The sequence below is a fragment of the Neopelma chrysocephalum genome, unplaced genomic scaffold, assembly GCF_003984885.1.
Source record: "Neopelma chrysocephalum unplaced genomic scaffold, ASM398488v2 Primary Assembly neopelma1_25, whole genome shotgun sequence".
Lineage (NCBI taxonomy): Eukaryota > Metazoa > Chordata > Aves > Passeriformes > Pipridae > Neopelma > Neopelma chrysocephalum.
Genome location: NW_020897694.1, coordinates 5,818,692 through 5,837,439, shown reverse-complemented (window position 1 = coordinate 5,837,439; position 18,748 = coordinate 5,818,692). Strand labels below are relative to the sequence as shown.

Genomic DNA, 18,748 nt, shown 5'->3' with positions numbered 1-18,748 from the left:
CCCAGTGTGTATGCAGAGCCCATCCCAAGCCTTTATGCTGCTGTGGGCTGGGTGGCTTTCAGGGTGTTGTTTATTAGGCACGAGGGTTTGTTTAAAGAACATGAAAAGCATATCAGAAATTTACTGGGGATGCTGAGAACCTTGGCTCTGGCATTGGCTGCCTGTCAGTGCTCCATTGGACACTGCACTTTAAATTTCCCTGAGCAATTTGGGCCCTCCTGAGTTTCACTTTTTTTCAGGGGATAACCACTTTGGCGTGAGCAAGATGACATTGGTATAAAATACCAGATGTTCCACAGAAACATGTTTGTTTATTTAATTTAGGATGAGAGGAAAGGACATAGTCTTAAGCTGCTCCAGGGCAGGTTTAGGTTGGACATAGGGAAGAATTTCTTCACAGAAAGGGTGATTAGATATTGGAATGAGCTGCCCAGGGAGGTGGTGGAGTCGCCGTCCCTGGAGGTGCTTAAGGAAAGACTGGACGTGTCACTTAGCGCCGTGGTCTAGTTGACATGGTGGTATTGGGTCAAAGGTTGGACTCGATGATCTCAGAGGTCTTTTCCAACCTAACTGATTCTGTGAATTATTACTCATGAAGGGGAGCGGGGTGGGATGTTTCGTAAGGATCTGAGGTGTGGGCAGCGGCGGGCAGCCGGGCGGGACGGCCTGGCCGCGCTGGGCACGCTCCGCACACGAGGGAGCCGGGCCGAGCCGAGGCGGGTCGCGAGGCCGCCGCCGGCCCCTGTCCGGCCGCGGCGCTGCCCTTTTCCCCGCACCCACGGCCGGCACGGGCCGGGCAGCGCAGCGGGGCCGCCGCCACCTGCGGGCCGGGCCCGGCGAAGCGCCGGCCGCCGCCCGGGGCGTGTCGTGTCGTTCGGAGCCGAGCCGCCCGGCCCCGCGGTGAGTCACCGGCCGGGGCTCGGGCACCACTTCCCCCTCTCGACAGGAGCCATTTTAGCTGCACGAAGCTGCGGGGAGGCCGGGGCGGCGCCGCGGACCCCGCGGCCGAGCGGTACGTGATCCCCGGGGAGGGAGAGCCGGGCGGGGGGGACGCGGCGACCTGGGGCTGCTGGCGGCGGCTCTGCCGCCTCGACGTGCGGCCGCGCCCGGGGCAGCGCTCCACAGCCGTCGGAAGAGCACTGCGGCGAAAAGGGAACTTCTGGCAAAGCGCAGCACCGGGGGAAAAAAACAAAATATAAACTAGACCGTGAGTAAAGGGACGTTTCGGGGCAGCAGCGCGGTAAGCTGCCTGAAGCTGAGCCTGTTGCTGCGGGCAAAGGGCAGCCACTGTGCTGCTCTGAACAGCTGCTGAACGAGTGTGGCAGCTGGTTTGTAATTCTGCTGTGTTTTATAGTTTTGTCGCCTTTGAAGCGTGCGGAGGTGTCAGGCAGGCTGCCGGCCCGAGCCCTCCAGCCGCCGCTCAGCGGACTGGACAGCAGACGAATTTTGTTTATTCCGAAGCTGCGATTACCTGGGCCCGGTTGGCTTGGAGCAGAGCACGGTACAGAGCGATTCGGGCTAAGTTGGCTATCAGCGCTGCGGCTTTGAGCACCTTTGCTCCACTGCTGTTCGCCCGGTGTGGTCCCGAGCGATTTTAAAATGGCAGGCTTGTCATTGCAGAGACAGATCACCCTCTGCGCCCGCGACCTTACATTGAGGTTCTGTTTCTGCCGAAACAGACTCGTTCAACAGCGTCTTAAAATAGGAGTTAAGTTGTTATGTGGGCAGGTACTCACCTTTTCCTGAAAATGATTAAGAAATGAAAGCAGTGGGGATGGTGTACATGGCAGACCAATTATAAAATGGGCTTAGTGGTACTTTTAACGGGAGAAGAAAATCCTGGAGGTAATTGTGGTGTGTCAAATTGCTTCTTAAACTTTCGGTGGATGAAAACCACCTTGATTCTCCTAATTATGTACTTCTGAACTCTAGCACAGTATTTTGAAAAAGAATTGGTGTTTCCACCTTCTTTGTTGAACAGAAATGTTATTCTTTAAAAGTTTTGTCTGAGTATATAGCTTTGGACCCTGTATTTCAGTCTTTCACTTGAAAAATCAGATTCGATATCTTCTTACTGAAAATTAAATGACAGGGCACTCGAACTGTTGTGCACAGGGGAATACTTTCCAGGGTCATTTAGTGTATGGAGCCTGTATCTGAGAAGTGTAATGGAGTCTTGCTTAATATTGTGATTGGTTGCAGGGGAGGTAGAGAGGGAGGCAGCCATGAAGTAAATGATCATGTTTTGGGTGAGGCTGTCTCTTGTCTTCAGCCTTTCCGGTGTTCACCCATTTCTGCCTTCTGCATCTTACAGTACAATGTGTTTCCACCATCTTTTTATTTTACATTTTGCCTTTTTTTCTTTCTAAAAGCAAGTTTTGCAAGGGTTTGGGAGATTTATTTGGTGCATTGTTTCATGTTGAAATATCACAGAGGAACTGGTAAAACTACAGAGGAACCACTTGGAAAAAAGTGTTCTGAATTAGTGATAGAAGTTTTTTCCTGAAAAATTCTTAAACGTATTTGCATCTTTCTTTTTCTCATCATGACGTTTATTTTCAGATCTTAGGGTTCCATGCTTGGAACTGGCAGAACATGACCCTCCCTTTCTTTCTCTCTTTTCTCCACTTCTTTCTTCTGCATTGGACCCTGTTGAGACATTGAGCCTTAAAAACTCGAGTTTTTAAGTCAGCTCTCAAACTGCAGCTGCTTATCTTGGGCAGACGTCTTTTTGTGTGCTAAAGGGTAAGTAGCTGCTGCTACTTTCTCTTGTCCGGGGCTTCACGGAGAAGCAGTTCCTCTTTGAAGGCAAAAGCTGCCATGTTCAGGCTCTCTTGCTGCTGTGCAGAAGCATCTGCAGTAAAGTGGCGGAGCTAGAAAAAAGTGATTTGAAAGTCCTCCAGGACTTACAGATGACAGCTTGGACAGATCTTCTAGCAGGCAGAGAAGTGAATTTGAAGTTACAGAGAAATGTTGTTAGTTTTTTTTTATTTGTATGCCTGTGTTTGTCTCCCAACCCCCCCCCCAAAAATAAATAATATTTCCTCCTCGCACACCCTAAGGCAGGGATCTTTCAGTTTGGATTGAGTTTGTGGTTGTTGAGAGATGAGCTGTGGGAGTGGTATCTTTAGATGGCAGTTAGCTTGAACATTATTTCCAATCCATGCTTTTACGGAAGTGTCTTTTTTTTAATGCACTCTTTTTTCATCTGTTGAATATTAGAATTGTCAACTCCATGGTCTTGGCACTTGAATGAGAAAAATAAAGAAGTAAACGTCCAGATTTAAAGAATGTTGTTGGCCTGGTATAGCCTGATGTTTCGGTATTGCTGTGAACTTGTACTTCAGTCGTGTGTGTTACTCTTTGGACACTTTATGTATTAAAAACCCCAAATACATGAGGTATATAAGAGTACGCTTTTCTCTCTTTCAGCACAACCATATCCAAGGAAGAGAACTACAGTAGGACTGTGTTTGATGAGCTGATAGGAAAGACTATTTAAGAAAAGTGGAGGATTTCCCTCTGTATCAGAGGAGAGGCTTTGATCTCCAAAACATCTTTCACTTCTTGCAAGTGTTAGCAAAAATTTTTCAGCTTTCACTTGCAGACTTCATTGTTTTCACTGACAGTTTTGGTAACTTGCTGGAGTTTTGTTGGGTGTGTGAGAAGGAGCAAGGACTTTCCCCCACTGGGGTGATTCAGCACAGGAGTGGCAGAAGGTGGAGTTCACCTTTCCAGCCTTGGTTACAATCTGCACCATAAGTGCTGAAACTTTGCTACCATATGCCAGTGATTTACTGTGCTTATCATTTTAATGCCACTGATGTGTTTTAGAGATTATTTGCTTCCTTAAATCTTACTTAAATGTTGCTTTCTTAAATCTTACTTAAATGTTTCTCCACAGATAAAGTAGTTGACAGAGACTATACATACTGCAATTTTAAGTCCTTTTCTTATCATAAGTCTGCAGCAGCCATATGAAAGGCTCTAGACATTTTCACTTTCCCGATCTGATGTGATTAATTGTGTAGAGATAAAAACGATTTATTATTCAATATGGGCCAGTCCTGTGGCAAAGCTTCCCACTCCATCAGTGTCTGTGAAAGGATCCCATTAGATAGGGTCTAAGCTTTATGCATTCTTACCTTGATGTGCTTTGGGCCTTAACTCCAACCAGCTATCTTCAGAGGGCTCAGCTCAGGACATTTATTTGTCCTTAAAGAGATCACTCATCTTGGGTCACATGTGACTTGTACTAGGTTCAGGCTTGAATGTGAAACTGATAGTAGTTTTGCTAGCCTGGAAAGAACCTCCAATTCTTAAATTTGCATGTAAAAAATATTTCTCTCTGTATTGGGGGAAAGGATATTATGGTTAAGATAATTTGCTAGGATTAGGAATGCTAAATGCATAGGTTGGAAACTGTGGGAAAGAGTTGATTTTAGATGGATTGAATGTCACTGTCTGTTTCTATAATTAGACATTTTACTCTATTTCTAGAACACCCTATATTTAACTCATCGTCAACATTTCTGTGTGAATATACCAAGTACATTTTTTATTTTGAGGGGAATGTTCTGCACTTCTTGAATGTTACCATTAGTGTACTAATGGTCCTATCGCTTCTATTGTGAGCTCTTTCCACATTTGCTTTACCTTGCATGGTTGTGGTTTGACTTCATAAGGAGGCTCAGTGTAAATGTCATCCCACACAACACTGAGGTTCAGAATTGGAAGAAAGGGGTGAGCTTGGTTGATTCAAATTGTTGTCTGCTGTTGAGAGAAAGAAATATGTTTATATGTTGTGACTGCATATTTTGTTTTGTCATGCTGCATCTTCCTGTAAAGTTACTTGTGTTTTTCATGAGATCTTTTGACAGAGTTAATAAAGCTGACAGGTTAGAAGAAAACTACCTTGCTTTTCTAATCTTCATATCAAATCACTTCTGCTGTTCTCCACTTCCTGGCTAACTTGATGTTTATCCAGTTTTATGTTGCAGCTGGGGAAAGAAGCAGAAAAATACGATTGTGAAACTACAGTTACAATTTGTGATACCCAGAGCTGTCTACTGTTAGAAAATTAATGTTTAACTTGCTCTTTCAACCACGCTCAATTTCGAGTTAAAAGCAAGTTGACAAGGATACTGTTAATTTTCTCCTCTTTGTACGTGCTTCGTGTGCTGCACTACATAATTTTGGAGCTAATGAGAATAGTGTCCCAAAGATGCGATGACATGGTTTGTTTTTAGTGGAGGTTGTCTTTCCAACCAGAAGATGATCCTCTTAGGAAGCGCTTTCATGATAACTGTGTCTTGAAGGCACCAGGGCTCGCACATTGTCTGCTGAAGACAGAATTTGCCTGACATTGCCCTTGGAGGTGGTGTTTACATTATCCACTCCCATTCCCTTGGTACTTTGCCATTCTGTGCTGTTATTCTCCTCCCTCTCCAGAGTCTCTTTAAACTTATTTACTCTTTGTAGCTATTCAGGCTTTGTCACGATGCCTGTAAATTAAGCATGCAAGTGAGAGTATTAGCTATCAAGAAAATAATTATGAAGCTTACATGCCGTGGAGGGCAAAGGGTGGCAAACTGCACACATTTGCTTCCCTGTCTCGCAGTGCCTCTGAACCAGCTTGTTGAGGGCTCTGTGAGCCCAGGAAAGGGCTCCAGGTGCTCTTGGCGATGTGCTACTGAGAGTGCTACTGCTGTTTGGTTTTGTTTTTTTTTTAAAAAAGACCAACTTTTATTTATTTCAAAAAGAGAAAAGAAGGAACTGTAGAGAGGAAGTGCCTATTTGGTTTTTTTTTTCTTTACAAAAAAGTGGTTTAGGCATATGAACGAAAATGAAACTTTCTGTGTTGAGAAATAGTCTGAAGTTTGACTGCTGAGGATGGCTTGTGGCATTTTAAAAAGTGCTGGTGCTTTTCTGTAGAAAAAATATTTCTTTTATTATCAGTTAAAAGCAACAGAGAAATAAGTTGCTTTTGAAGCAACTAAGTGAAATACAGTTTTAATTTGTCTGAAGGGGCTGTAATCTGAGCAACCTGATCTTGTTGGGGGTATCTGATCAATGTGGGGGGAGTAGACTAGATGACCTTTAAGGGCCCCTTCCAACCAAAACTACTTTATAATTCTGTGATTCTCATATAGAAAGCCATTAATTTAGGCCATTTAAAAATGGACCATGGAGGGATTTCCTGAGAAGAAACTAAGAAGAAAGTTGCTCTTGGTAGAATATTTTTCTAAATGTGCACTTCTGAAATATGTACATCTGACTATGAATGCTTGATGTAATGCAACGTTCTACCATTTGCTTTAATAAAAATCTAATTGTCTTTTAATACTGTCCTTCACATGAGCTATATTAAATGTTGTTTCAGTGGTAATGGAATAGAAATAATTCTCAGCAGTAAGAAATGTTGGAAAACTTTTGCCAAACTACAAGATAAGAGCTTGGACTTGCAAATGTTTTTTTTCACAATAATAGGGATATTTGCAGAAAAGGTTTAATACTTTTGTAACCACATGGTTAGAAAGGGTACATTTTGTATCTAGATTCTGATATTTGTAATGTTTAGAGCTTCTCTTACGGGTGTCCTGTGTTCAGGTGGACTTAGGAAGCATTTTGTTAATTTGTACTTCCAGGCTTCATAAACAGAAAAGATGTGATGGCGTTTATTGATATATGGTAATTTAAAATGTATGCATTTGAGGGGAGAGATGTTAGAAGTTATTACTATAGTTATTACTACATTACTAGCAAATAGCTAGCTAAGTAAAATAATGCCCTGAGAGAAGAAACCTAGAATCACTGATCCATACGTGCTGCAACATGGCAGGGAAAAAAAAGAAATAAAAAAATGAATGGGAAGTTTTGTGGGTTAATTTTTGCTGCCTTACATGGGGATCTCTAGATGGGATGAAATCTCCACTATGGGAAGAAAGCAGCTTGCTTTCTGACAGAGACTGGCTTGGGAGAACCTGTTACGCTGTCTGTCATGAACAAGCCTGGTATTTACTAGCTAGATGGGAGAATGATGCTAGTGCCTCGATGCTGTCTCTGGTATCTTCACACAACATGTGCTTACAGAGCTTATGTGTGCACTGAAGGTTCCTCAGCCTCACACCAGCAGCTCGTTTTCGCTCCTAAGTGCAGGCAGCGTCTGTAACCTCCACAGTGGTTTGGTGGCGCATCCCATTAAACCCACATAGGAGTGGTTTATGTGGATGTGCCCTGAAGCACAGAAGGGAGTTCTGGGCCAAGCAGGTTTTACTTGGATAATGAACTGTCCTGGAGGTGATGGGTTGTAAATCCTTAAACAGCTCATTTAGCATCTGCCCAGGCCCTTAGCTTGCCCTTAGGTAAGACTCGAGTAAGCTGCAGTAGTTGAGGTAAAGTTGCAATTTAAATTCTAGACATACGTTTTTATGAGCATACAAACTTGCACCGGTCTAATCTAATTTAAAATGTGCCTTTAGTGAAACAGTCAGAGGTGGGCATGATCATTCCTTGGCAGGAGCATTATCCAGCTACCTCAGTGCTACTTAAGTAGCACCCTCGCTTTTCCTCACTGACAGCATAGGTTGTTTCCTAGTACTTTATTGTCCTCCCCTCCAATCTGCAGTCCAAACTGTGTGAGCAACCCCTTCCTTATCTTGTTCAGCCGAGATGAGCCAAGTTGGCAGTTAGATGTCCACACCACAGGAAGTTGCTAGGCTGGTTGGCTGAACCAGGTTAGGGATTGATTTTGTAGTGGAGGATCTGTGGAGGTTGTAAGAGCTGGGGTTGAGAAATAAGAGTGATAATGAAGAGGACCATTTTTCCATGGCCAGACCTTCAACAAAGTGATAATTATGCTGGTTAACTAACTCTTTTCTACACTCCACATCAAAACTCTGTTAAAAACTTGTTTTCCAAATGAATTGTCTGAAAACCACAGCTATATGCTTCTGAATGAGAGGAAGTGTGTTAACTAATAAATTAGGTATTGCCCAAAATTATGTAGAGGCATAAGTGTCAGTAATGTAAAATGGGAGGAAAAGATGTTTGCTTGTTATTTGGTGATCATGTGCAAATAAAAGCTTTTGGTGGAGGGAGAAGCTTGGGCTCTTTTGTTCCTTTTCCTTCTGGGAGGAGAAGGGGAAGGAAACGCAGGGATGAGAACTGCACTGCTGCAGTTTTGAAAGAATGTTAACTTCTTGCTTTGTTTAAAAATATTCTAGTTATTCCTGTCTGCCAAATCAGGTTATTGAAATGAAATGATGACCTTTGCTCTGAGCCTTAAACAATCCAAGAGGAAAGTAGGTGTTTGGGAAGATTAAAGCTCTGACCTCAGCTAGAAAGTGTTCAGATAGACCTGAAGTTCTAAGGATGCCATATTCTAGTTGAGACAAAAAAATGTGAGAATGAGGAAGATTTTTACAAGTTGATTATGGTCAGTTGCTGTGAGCAATGCTGTGATAAATTATTAACTCATTGCACTGTACTGCCTCATAGTGCAAACAGAATAGCTGGTTATTGTGCTCTGCTTAGTAAGTCAACACTGTAAAAAATTCCTCAGTTATCTGGAAAATGTCTTCTTTGGGGTGTTTATTAAAGGGACACAGTAGAATTAAAAATAATGTTCCACTCTGTTGTAGCTGGTTAAAACAAATAGAAACCCGTCAAGGCAGTTTGTTTCTTGCTGTCCGGGGAGCCTATATGGTGGTTGTCGATGAGCTCTGTTTCGCTTATGCTCCTCTCTTTTCATAGTGCTTTGGTGAGGTGTGGTCCCTCCTACGTCTCCAAAAAGCACACTGATAGCGAGGCAGTGAGGCTACTAGTTGCAGAGACATGAGACAGGTCAACTCATAGCTGTTCTGCAGGAAAAGCAGTTTTGTGGAGACCACTCCTCCCGCATTAGCTGTAATTGAGTCAGAAGAATAAATGCAAGGTTAGGCTGTTTGGAGCATGCAAGTGCCTTACTGGTGCCATGCAGCAGCAGTCCCGAGGAATAAATTTCTACCTAAGTTAATAATGTACGATCAATATAATAGATATCATTATGCTTGTTAATAGAAATTTTTGTATGTGTCATGCTTAGAGCTAGTACAGTAGTAATACACCGTGAAAATAAATATGTATAATAATTTTGAAATGTTTGCTGTGATGAAATCTATTGTTCTGTAGCAGGACACAGATGAACTTACAGGGTTAAAATGAATATCCAGCTTGAGAATAAACTGTTTCTGGACCAGTTACAGCATCTGCCACCCTGGTTTTCCCAGGAAAACACTGAATCCTGCAAGATTCACGTTGCAAGATATGACCAATGTGACTTAAAAAGTAAGAAGCAGATCTCCAAAATGCTGTTGGCTACATAGTATTGTTGGAATCTGAGATGGAAAATACTTTTTTTTTTTTCAGTTCTCCATTTGCCAATCCAGCAAAATTTAGTAAGTCTCAGATCATGCTACAAGGGTTTTTTGTTCAGAAAGGCTTATGTACAATCATTACTTTTTTGTATCTTTTTTTTTTAATTTGTTGGCTGCTTGGGATTACTTGAGTACTTGTCAAGGCTGGGACATGCATCTTAAGTGGATGTCAGAAATGCTGCCGAAGCGAGTTTTCTATTAGTGTCTGATGGGTCCTAGTTTAGGGCTTTCATTCTGACTTTCAAGGCATGTAGGGGTCAAACACCCAGTGACATGCAGGGATGTAGTCTTGTCTTTTGAAGTAGTGGACAGCTGAAGTTCTGTGGAATAACCTAGGTGGTCATAGAGCTCAGATGGGAGCATGTGAAAGCTGTAAACAAAGTGTGGTCTATCAGAGGAACCTACTTGCGGAATAGGTTTCTAAGTTAGAAATGAGAATTTGGAGCTCTGTCATTTACAGGAAATTGCAGATCTCTGACTTTGTTCTACTAACAGTGCCAGTCACCATGTGAAGGCATTTTTATTCTGAACAGTTCTGAGCTGAGGACGGAGAGCAGGTTAGGGTGGAGCACCTCATTTCCGTGAAGGCTAAAATGTGGCGGAAGCTCCATGAAATCCAGTGCAGACTTTTTTACTGCTTTTAAGTTTATATAGAAAATGCTCCTAGACTATAGCAGTACATGATAGTGTTAAATTTGCTAACTATCTACTGGTTGATATATTTTCCAACTTAATCACACAAGTGATGTGTCTTCCATTGCTTTAGTTGACCTGCAGATAACAGCTCAAAATTAGTTTTCCTCAGTTTTATACCACCAGCTGGCCATTGGTGAAGGAAGGATATGAAGCCATCTTAATAATTTCTAATCCTACCTGAAAGTGTAGTTTTTAGGCTGACTAAGGAGAAGATGTTTTCTGACAGATGATATTATGGGGAAACCTAAGACTGAGCAGAAGACTACTTATAGAGGGGCTGCATATAGCATATTGCTTCACATACAGATACCATAGAAATTATAGCTGTGCTGGAGTTTCTGCTTTTCACTGAAGTTCTGCTTTGTCTAGCAGTTGGTTTTTGTGCTTACCATGTGGGTGCAAAATGCTTCTTCAGCATTTAAATTCAACACTGATAGGTGTGTTACTCTAGGTATTAGTGTTGGACAAACCTGTCCCCTTTTCTAGGGGTGGTCCTAGAAAATGCTGGTGCTGTATTTGACTGTGGGTTTTTTGCTACTGCTTGTGGTTAATTTCTGAAGATTTAAGGAGGAAATCTTAAAGTATTTTGCCTGTTAAGTAAAGTAACTTGGTTTCTTGGCAGTGTACAAGCCTGTTTGAGGAAGACCAGACTCTAAAACCTCCAGAGCTGGCTTACCTTTTGTCCTGGGCCATGCTGGATGAAAATGGACCACCAGTGTTTTATACCCTGCTTTGGTGGCCTTCTGGGGCCACATTTCAATATGCTTGACATGATTACTGCTGGCTGACTTTCTTTGCATGGGCTTAATTTACTTCATTTTTTTTTTTTCAGAGGGTGTCACAGAGTTTCTGACCCTCATGGGACACCATGGCCCGTGCAGGAGGACATGCGTGCATGGGGGGCAGACCTGTTTGTGCAGGCAGGAAACACTCGTTGCTGGGTCCTAGTATCTTTGGCTGTGCTTCCTGTCAGTTAAACCACGAGCCGGGGAGCAGATGCACCCGGAGATGACAACTCTGCTGTCTGCCCCAGGCAGCCATTGAGTAACTAACTGTCTTCCTAGGAGCATACCTGTGCATGTATGTTTTTGGCCCCTTCTTAAACACCTGAGAGTAAAGATCAGAAGTTAATTAGTTCAACAGAAAGCAGTACTTGAACTCTTAAAGCATGAATTGTAACCATGAGAGTTAGGATATCATCACAATGACAGCTGAGGTACACTGTTTCATTTTCCATAGCTACAAGAGTGGGAGTTTTTATGTGAGTGCGAGAAATGGGCAGATTGGGCATCAAAGTCGTGCAATTCCAGGAATATCTTTTTGGGCAGATAATTGCCACATTACTTGACGTGATGAGTTTTTGTTGTAAAATCTGTGATCTTTGGAGTAATTTATTTTCTTTTTAATTGTTAATTTTTTCATTTCAGTACACTTGTGGATCTCTGTGGTTTTGAGACAACTCTGGCATTCAGTTAAACAACTTTTTACAAGTGCACAAAAAACCCACATAAATGTAATGTTTTTTAAGTAGATCGCATGATTTCTGAAGGTATGCGCTTTATTATAACATAGCTAGAACTCAAATAATATCTCTCCCAGCATCAGATTTTAGAGAACCAAGTACTTTCCACATCAAAATTATTTTAGAACTGAAACTGCGGATACATTTCAACCTTTTTGTCTGATTTGATGCTCTTTTCTTCCTCATATGACAGTGTACCTCCCAGAATATTGGGTTTTTCCCTTAGACTGTATTCACTGACTAGCCAGCATTGAGTAGAGATGTCTTTGCCGTGTGCAAAAATGTTTCTGTACTATGTGCTCTTTAATATAGAGGCTCTCAGCCTGAGGGGGACATTCCTTAGGGTTGGGAAGAGTAGAAAAGTTGTATGGGCAGTGAGATTGGATGGGTAAGGGGTTTGGGGGTTTTTTTTCTTGTTTGATTTTTTTCTTCTGGCTTGTCTTGTGTTATGAGGCGCTGTGCATCGCACTCTGCGCAAGAAGTTCTACACACAGCAGAAAAGCTGCTCTCACAGATGCAGTCACCACTCATAGCTCTGAGCTCCTGGTCCCTTGTGTTTCTGCAGGGCCAGGAACCAGCACCACAAGGGTAAAACTCTTTTTTTGCTTCTCTGAAAGGCACCGGCTCTTGCATTTCTAATATAGCTGTGCTTTAAGCCTTTCACAGTGACAGGATGCTTCTGCTGACCTTTTTCCCTTTCACTTTTGAGCACCATTTTTCTCAGTACTGTCTTGTTTGAGAGAGGAAAGGTGCAATTGGGCACAACCCTGTGGAGCAAACACATGGTAAAACCTCCACAAAACTGCCTGAAGTCTATGACATCTTGGAAAAAAACATAGGTTTTGGGTTTTTTACCCACTCTCACACAATTCTGATACGAATTCATTCTATCTATGGTCACAGCAAACCACTGAGACTTCACAGGAGATGAAATGTTAGACAACAGAAAAGAAGAAAAAGAAAGGAGGGTGGAGAATAAATTAAAGGATGACTTAGAAACTATGTAAAGCAATCTCTCTCTGCTTTACCTTGCTTGTTGTCCTAGTTAATCTTCCACTTTAACTTCAGCTTTCCCTTGTTTTTGTTTGTTTTTTTGTTTGGGTTTTGTTTGCCCCCACCCCTTTTTTTTTTTTTTTTTTTTTTTTTTTTTTTTTGTGGGGGGTTTTCCCCCCCCCCCCCCCCCCCCATTTTTTTCCTCTTGACTCTGTACAGGTTGAATGTTGTGCTGGGAGCAGAAAGAGTAGGGTAGAAGTGGTAGACAGAATGCTTTTTATCTTTGGTTCCTACAATAATTCAGAAGTTTTCCTAACAGAGATGATGTCTGCTGATGAGCTTTCTGCATGAGGAGGCTGTTGTGCTGTGGAAATATCTGGAATGCTTACTTCAGATATGCTGTATGCTCGTTTTCACAGAGATCTAAATGAAAATCGTCAGGGGGCTGGAGCACCTATCCTGCAAAGAAAGACTTGGAGAACTGGGGTTGTTCAGCCTGGAGAAGAGAAGACTCCAGGGAGACCTTATTGCAGCCTTTCAATGTATAGCTGAGACTTATTAAGAAATATGGAGGCATTTTACCAAGGCCTGTAGTGCCAGGAAAAAGGTCAATGGTTTTAAACTGAAAGAGGATAGGTTTAGATTGGACATAAGGAAGACGTTTTTGACAATGAGGGTTGTGAGGCACTGGCACAGGTTGCTCCGAGAAGAACATGCCCCATCCTGGTGCATGTTCAAGCTCGGCTTGAATGGGGCTGTGAGCAACGTGATCCAGTGACAGATGTCCCTGCTCATGGCAGCAGGGTTGGACTTAGATGATCTTTAAAGGTCTTTTTCAATCCAAACCATTTTGTGATTCTGTGCATTGGGGCCTGCATCAACTCCTGATAATTTAGACAAGTCAGGTAAGTGACCCAAGGAAGGGCCTTTCATCTCCAGGAGATGCAGCCTACCTTTCCTCCCATTGATTATAGGGAAAACTTAGGGCAACCTAAGTCCTTTCTTAGAGAAGTGCTTGAGGTTCTTAGGGTGAAGGAAAAGTAGGAACAATCTTGCTCTTGTGGGTCAAAGGGGGGGGAAAAGCTGCTATAGGAGAAAATTGTTTCCTGATGGTAGAAGCTGTATGGATGCATGTCCTCTCAATGGCTCTGCTGTGTGACACCGTCAGGGTTTCTCTTTTGGGAGCTACAGGTGTACTTGTGCAGCAGTCCCGGTCAGTGCCTCAAAGAAGGGGCAAGTGCGTGTCCATATTGTCTGTATGACTCACTCTGCAGAGCCAAGTGGAGGTAGAAAGAGGTCTCCAGGTTTGTGAGCCAGTGGCTGCAGTGAGGTTGCGCTGCTTCCTTTTGCAGAATGAGACCAAGTTGGGCACACAACTTAGCCCAAGGTGACTGGGCAATTCTGTGTTCTCCCCAGGTGATTTGGTTTTCCCTAGCCCTGCTGCCTTACTTCTCTCCACAGCTGGGATCAGTCTGGTTCGCAGAGCCCTGTGGTGGAGGCTACAGCTGAATAGCACAGACACATGCGCAGCAGCCACCTCTGATGCCTGATTTAGTTCTGCAAAAGACACAGGAACTTGAATGATGAAATGAGGAAGAGGTGAGACTTGAATTTCTCTACACCTAGTTCGTGGGAGCTCTAAAAGTTTCCAGAATACCCTAGTTCTGTAGGTGTTTTTATGTAACACTCATAAATTCTGTGTCAAATTCATTAGCAGTGAATTCCTGTGTCTCCCAGGAGCAGGTGCGTGCTCATATGAGAGTGACTTAGGCTTCAGAGCGAACACTTCCCCAGACATTACGAAATGAGAAATACTGGCGGGTCCAGACGCTGCTTTCCCTGGAGGGACCTTTGCAGACCCTGCTTCTTTTCCACAACAGTCTTAAGAGAAATCTTTTTGCTTTTTTTATTTTGATCTTGTTGGTCTTTCAATCATGTTTTTCATCACTGTTCGAAACTCCGTGGTGGGAATTCTTAGTCTAGCAACAAATCAGGAGATAATTTATATTCTCTTAATAGCCAAATTCACTAGTTTGAAATTCCCCAGACAAATAGTCTCCCTTCTTAATCCCACTCCATGCAAATACTTTAGAATACAAAATTTAAGCTACGCTGATTTGTAAAAACAAAAATGTACAAATGACATGGGAATATTAGCTTCTGTCTTATCCTGCATAGCTGCAAGTTAATGTGTTTATTATTGTAATTATGCTTAACATCATGAAGCATATGCATTTTCAGAATAACCTGAATGAATATGTTACATTTCATTTAATGTTTGCATTAAAATTGGAAGCTTAAGAAGTATTACCTAATTTTTAATTATGGCTTGAGTGAATGTTCTTCTCCACTATAACTGCGTAAGCAGTCTCTCGCCTTGCAGAGGTTTTAAAGGCATGATTTTAGATGCAGTATTCTCTGTTTAGTTCTTTACCTAAGATTTTTTTCTGCAGACATTTAAATGACTCAGGTCTGTAGCATGTTATGTCCTCAACAGGTGTTCAGAAATGCCTGTACTCTTCATAGTGTTAATGCTCCTTCTCCAGTTTAAGCAGCCTTCAGCACCTCATTGATTTAACCCAACAGTGGCTTTTGGGGAAGGGTAATACTGAACAAATAGGTGAAGGGCATAGTTTTAAAAAAAGGCAGCCAGTTGGTTCAGAACTCTCTTGCTATGCAGGCTTAAAAAGCAAAGACACCACCATACTCCCACATCCGAGTACTGGTGGATGAAAAGCTGGGCATGACCTGACAAGGTGCACCTGCAGCCCAGAAAGCCAACACACATCCTGGGCTGAATCAAAAGCAGCGTGGTCAGAAGGTTGAGGGAGGTGATTCTGCCCCTTTACCCTTCCCTTCTGAGACCTCACCTGGAGTACTGCATCCAGCTCTGGGTCCTTGGCACAGGAGGGACATGAACCCATTGGAGCAGCTCCAGCGAAGGGCAACAGAGATTATCAGAAGGATGGAGTTGGGGTTTTTCAGCCTGGAGAAGGCTCCGGGGAGACATTATTGCAGCCTTTCAGTATGTGTAAAGTGGGCTTTATGAGAAAGATGGGGACAAACTTTTTAGCCTGGCCTGTAGTGACAGGGCAAGGAGCAACAGTTCTAAATTTACAGAGGATAGATTCAGACTGGACATAAGGAAGAATTGTTTTATGATGAGTGTAGTGAGACACTGTCACAAGTTCTCCAGAGAAGTTGTGTTCAACGCCAGGCTGGATGAGGCTTTGAGCAGCCTGGTCTAGTGGAAGGTGTCCTTGCCCATGGCAAGGGGTTGAACTAAAAAATCTTTAAAGGTCCCTTCCAACCCCAGCCATTCTGTGGTTCTGTGAAAACAGCACAACGATTCAGTGAATTTCTGATGTAGGTGATTATCTTCTGAAAAGCTGGCTGAAATGAGGCAAACATATGCAAGAGGGAAATAAGAACAGCATAAAAGCATTTGCCTCTCAAAATGTTATTCTTAAAGCATATCAAATGAGTAATGCTGAAGGTGCAAGGAGGAAAGATCAAGACAAAATTTGGAGATAAAAATCTCAAACCTGTGGTCTCTCTGCGGGTTTGAAGGAGTCATCTCTTGAAGGCTTAGAGACAAGCCAGTTCTATTCCTTTTTCCTGGTACAATGGGGAGATATTCAGTGTGTCTACATTGGATGAGATTATTGGGATTAATCTGCACATAGAACTCTGTGTGCTATGTGCTTTACACCCATAAGTAGTTGGCTCTCTAGTAGCAGGGTGGTTTGTGTACCAAACTAGTTACAGCGAGACCCTAAGGTTTGCGGAGTTTTGGTGGATTTGGGGTTTTGTTTGTTTTTTGCTTTGTTTTTTTGAAGTCTGGCTATCTGGCTATGTAAAGTTCACTTTTTCTAACCAAGACCATATTGCTTCCTTCATGTCTCGGCATGTTTGTGTGTTGAAGTTGTTTCCAATCTCAAGTTCTGTTTTAAGCTAATGTTTTGGAGTATTCCTTGATTTCAGAGTAAACTGATCAGCAGGTGATTTCGCTCCCTTTCCTGCATGTTGCAGGAGAGCTTATTCATTACTTGAGCAAACTGGAGTATTTTGTTGCTTTTTGCCTTTCTCTGTGGTGAACTGTGACCAGGAATGCTGGTACAAATTACCCATGCAGCATGTACCAGCTCTGAGCTGTGACTGATTGTGCTGAAGGAAAATATACAGTTACAGCCTTCCAACTGAAATTAGCCCTCACCCTTCTGCCTGCGAGTTTAAAAGCTTAGTTCCATTATTCTATAGTTTTCAATAAATTTAAGTAATTTTTTATTAGTCCTGCAGATGACACATGAGTTGCAGCTACAGTGATCTGTAAAATATGATACACTGGAAGTCAGATAGAAGATTTCACCTCGGAAAGAAGTAACAAACCCCATGCCTTGTGAGACTGTCCTAAAGATGTGGAGTTTCTTTTGGTGTCTCGTTTAACTGACCAAGTCTATCATGGCCTACATGAATTCTCCTTAATATGAATGCTTTCTGAGCTACAGTAAAGAACCTGATTAAGCCAAAAATAAAGTTGAATGCTCTCATGCTAAAAAACCCTAGACAGTTATATTATAGAAGACAAACAGTGGAAAAAAGCACCCCAGACTTGTCAAACTTGGAGGTTAGTGGGAAGGAGGTCAGAAGTCTGACTGACAGCTCTGATTTCCCTGTCTGCAACTTTTCCTTATCAATCTGCCCGACTGTAGGTATGGTTTGGTACTTTGCACCTCTTCTTAATTTACCTTTTGTTCCTGTTTCTACAGACTTTTGAATCAAATATTTCTGCTTGTGATATGTTAGGAGGTATTGTCACTGCTCTTGGATTGGGCTTTTTTGTTGCTTTTTGGTGTTTTTTTGGAATCTGTATGAAATCTTAGTACAAACATCAGCTTTGTGATTTTGACAGTAGGAGGTATGCCTTAATTTTTCTGAGATATTGGCTGATGAATATGTGTCTCACCTGTTCCAACCTCATAAATGAATCCCCATCTGTGTTACTAATAGTACTAGACTCTCCACAAGCCCTTAAAACAAAAAAGTTTACAGTACTACTTGCCTTAGTTCACTCATCAAACTATTTCAGCCAGAACTTCTGAGAAGTATTCTCAATGGTTGTGGCTGAATGGGTGCCAAAATGGACCCTTGGGAATGTATAGGAAAGGTGTATGTTGGGGCACCATATGGAAGCTGTGTCTGGTTACAGACTGGAGAAAACAGGTCGCCTCTTGCCTGGCGTGAAAATTCTCACAGGTAAATTCCTGTGGTATAACCATTGGAAATGTGTGACTGAGTGCTTAATTTCTTATATTTACGGGAAAAGTTAAATGAGGATCTTTGTGACAAATAGATTTAAAAGCTCCAGGCACGGTTTGCAAAAATGTGTTTAAACTGATAAGCTTTATAAATAAGAAGGACTGGAAATCTGATGTTTGTATCTATATTTTACCTGTGTCATTGTTAACCACAGTGCTAACTTAAATATAAATAAAAGTGCTCTTATATATACAGAGCTAGAATCTCTCAAAGACCAAAATGCTTGTTTAATGCTATGTTAAAGCAGCTTATAGATAAGTGTTGGTTGCAGTGCTTTTTGATATGGGCTGTACTGTACCTCACCAGTGGCCCTCTTAGCCATTTATTTTTTGCTTTGCTTTGGTTGGGTCTGTGATTCTTGTCTGAAGGGTTAAAAAGTTACTTGAGTAAAGATTTAGGTTAAAGCAGTATGCAAGTAAAATTCTTCTTGTGTATTTCATCCCTGCTCTCTGAGTTAGCTCACTTGTTTGAGTGTAACGGTGTATTACCTTATATTCTTAGCTTTAGCAAAATAGACCACTTGTCCCAAGAAGGAGGCTGCCTGAACAACTCTGGGTGAATTGTAAGAATATACATATTTATTTGTTAAAACTCTGTTTAATTCCAAGGTGCGTGATGACTGTGTAGGAAAGCTAAGGTACCTGTGATATCATCATGGCTAGGCTTCGCGAACTAAGATTTGGGAAGGGCTCTACCCACATTTGCTACAAGCGCGCTGATGGCTTAAAAGGCCAATGCGAGATAGACAGGTTCGGTTGCAAAAGGCACAGCAGAAAGACTCCTTAGGTGGTATCGACAAGAC

The 18,748-nt window shown here is 42.3% G+C and overlaps 1 protein-coding gene across 4 annotated transcripts in view; it reads left to right on the top strand.

Annotated features, from left to right (window-relative positions):
• Positions 1-18,748, top strand: part of ELF1 (E74 like ETS transcription factor 1) — an 84,352-nt gene that overhangs the window by 17,814 nt on the left and 47,790 nt on the right. Inside the window, exon 1 of one of the 4 annotated variants that reach the window (XM_027674279.1) lies at positions 841-1,012. The exons of 2 other annotated variants lie outside the window; for them this stretch is intronic. The gene's annotated coding sequence lies outside the window, so the exon portion shown is untranslated. Of the gene's footprint in view, positions 1-840; positions 1,013-1,141; positions 1,208-18,748 lie in introns of those variants that run through there. One more of the 4 variants, XM_027674282.1, reaches the window with a different exon arrangement.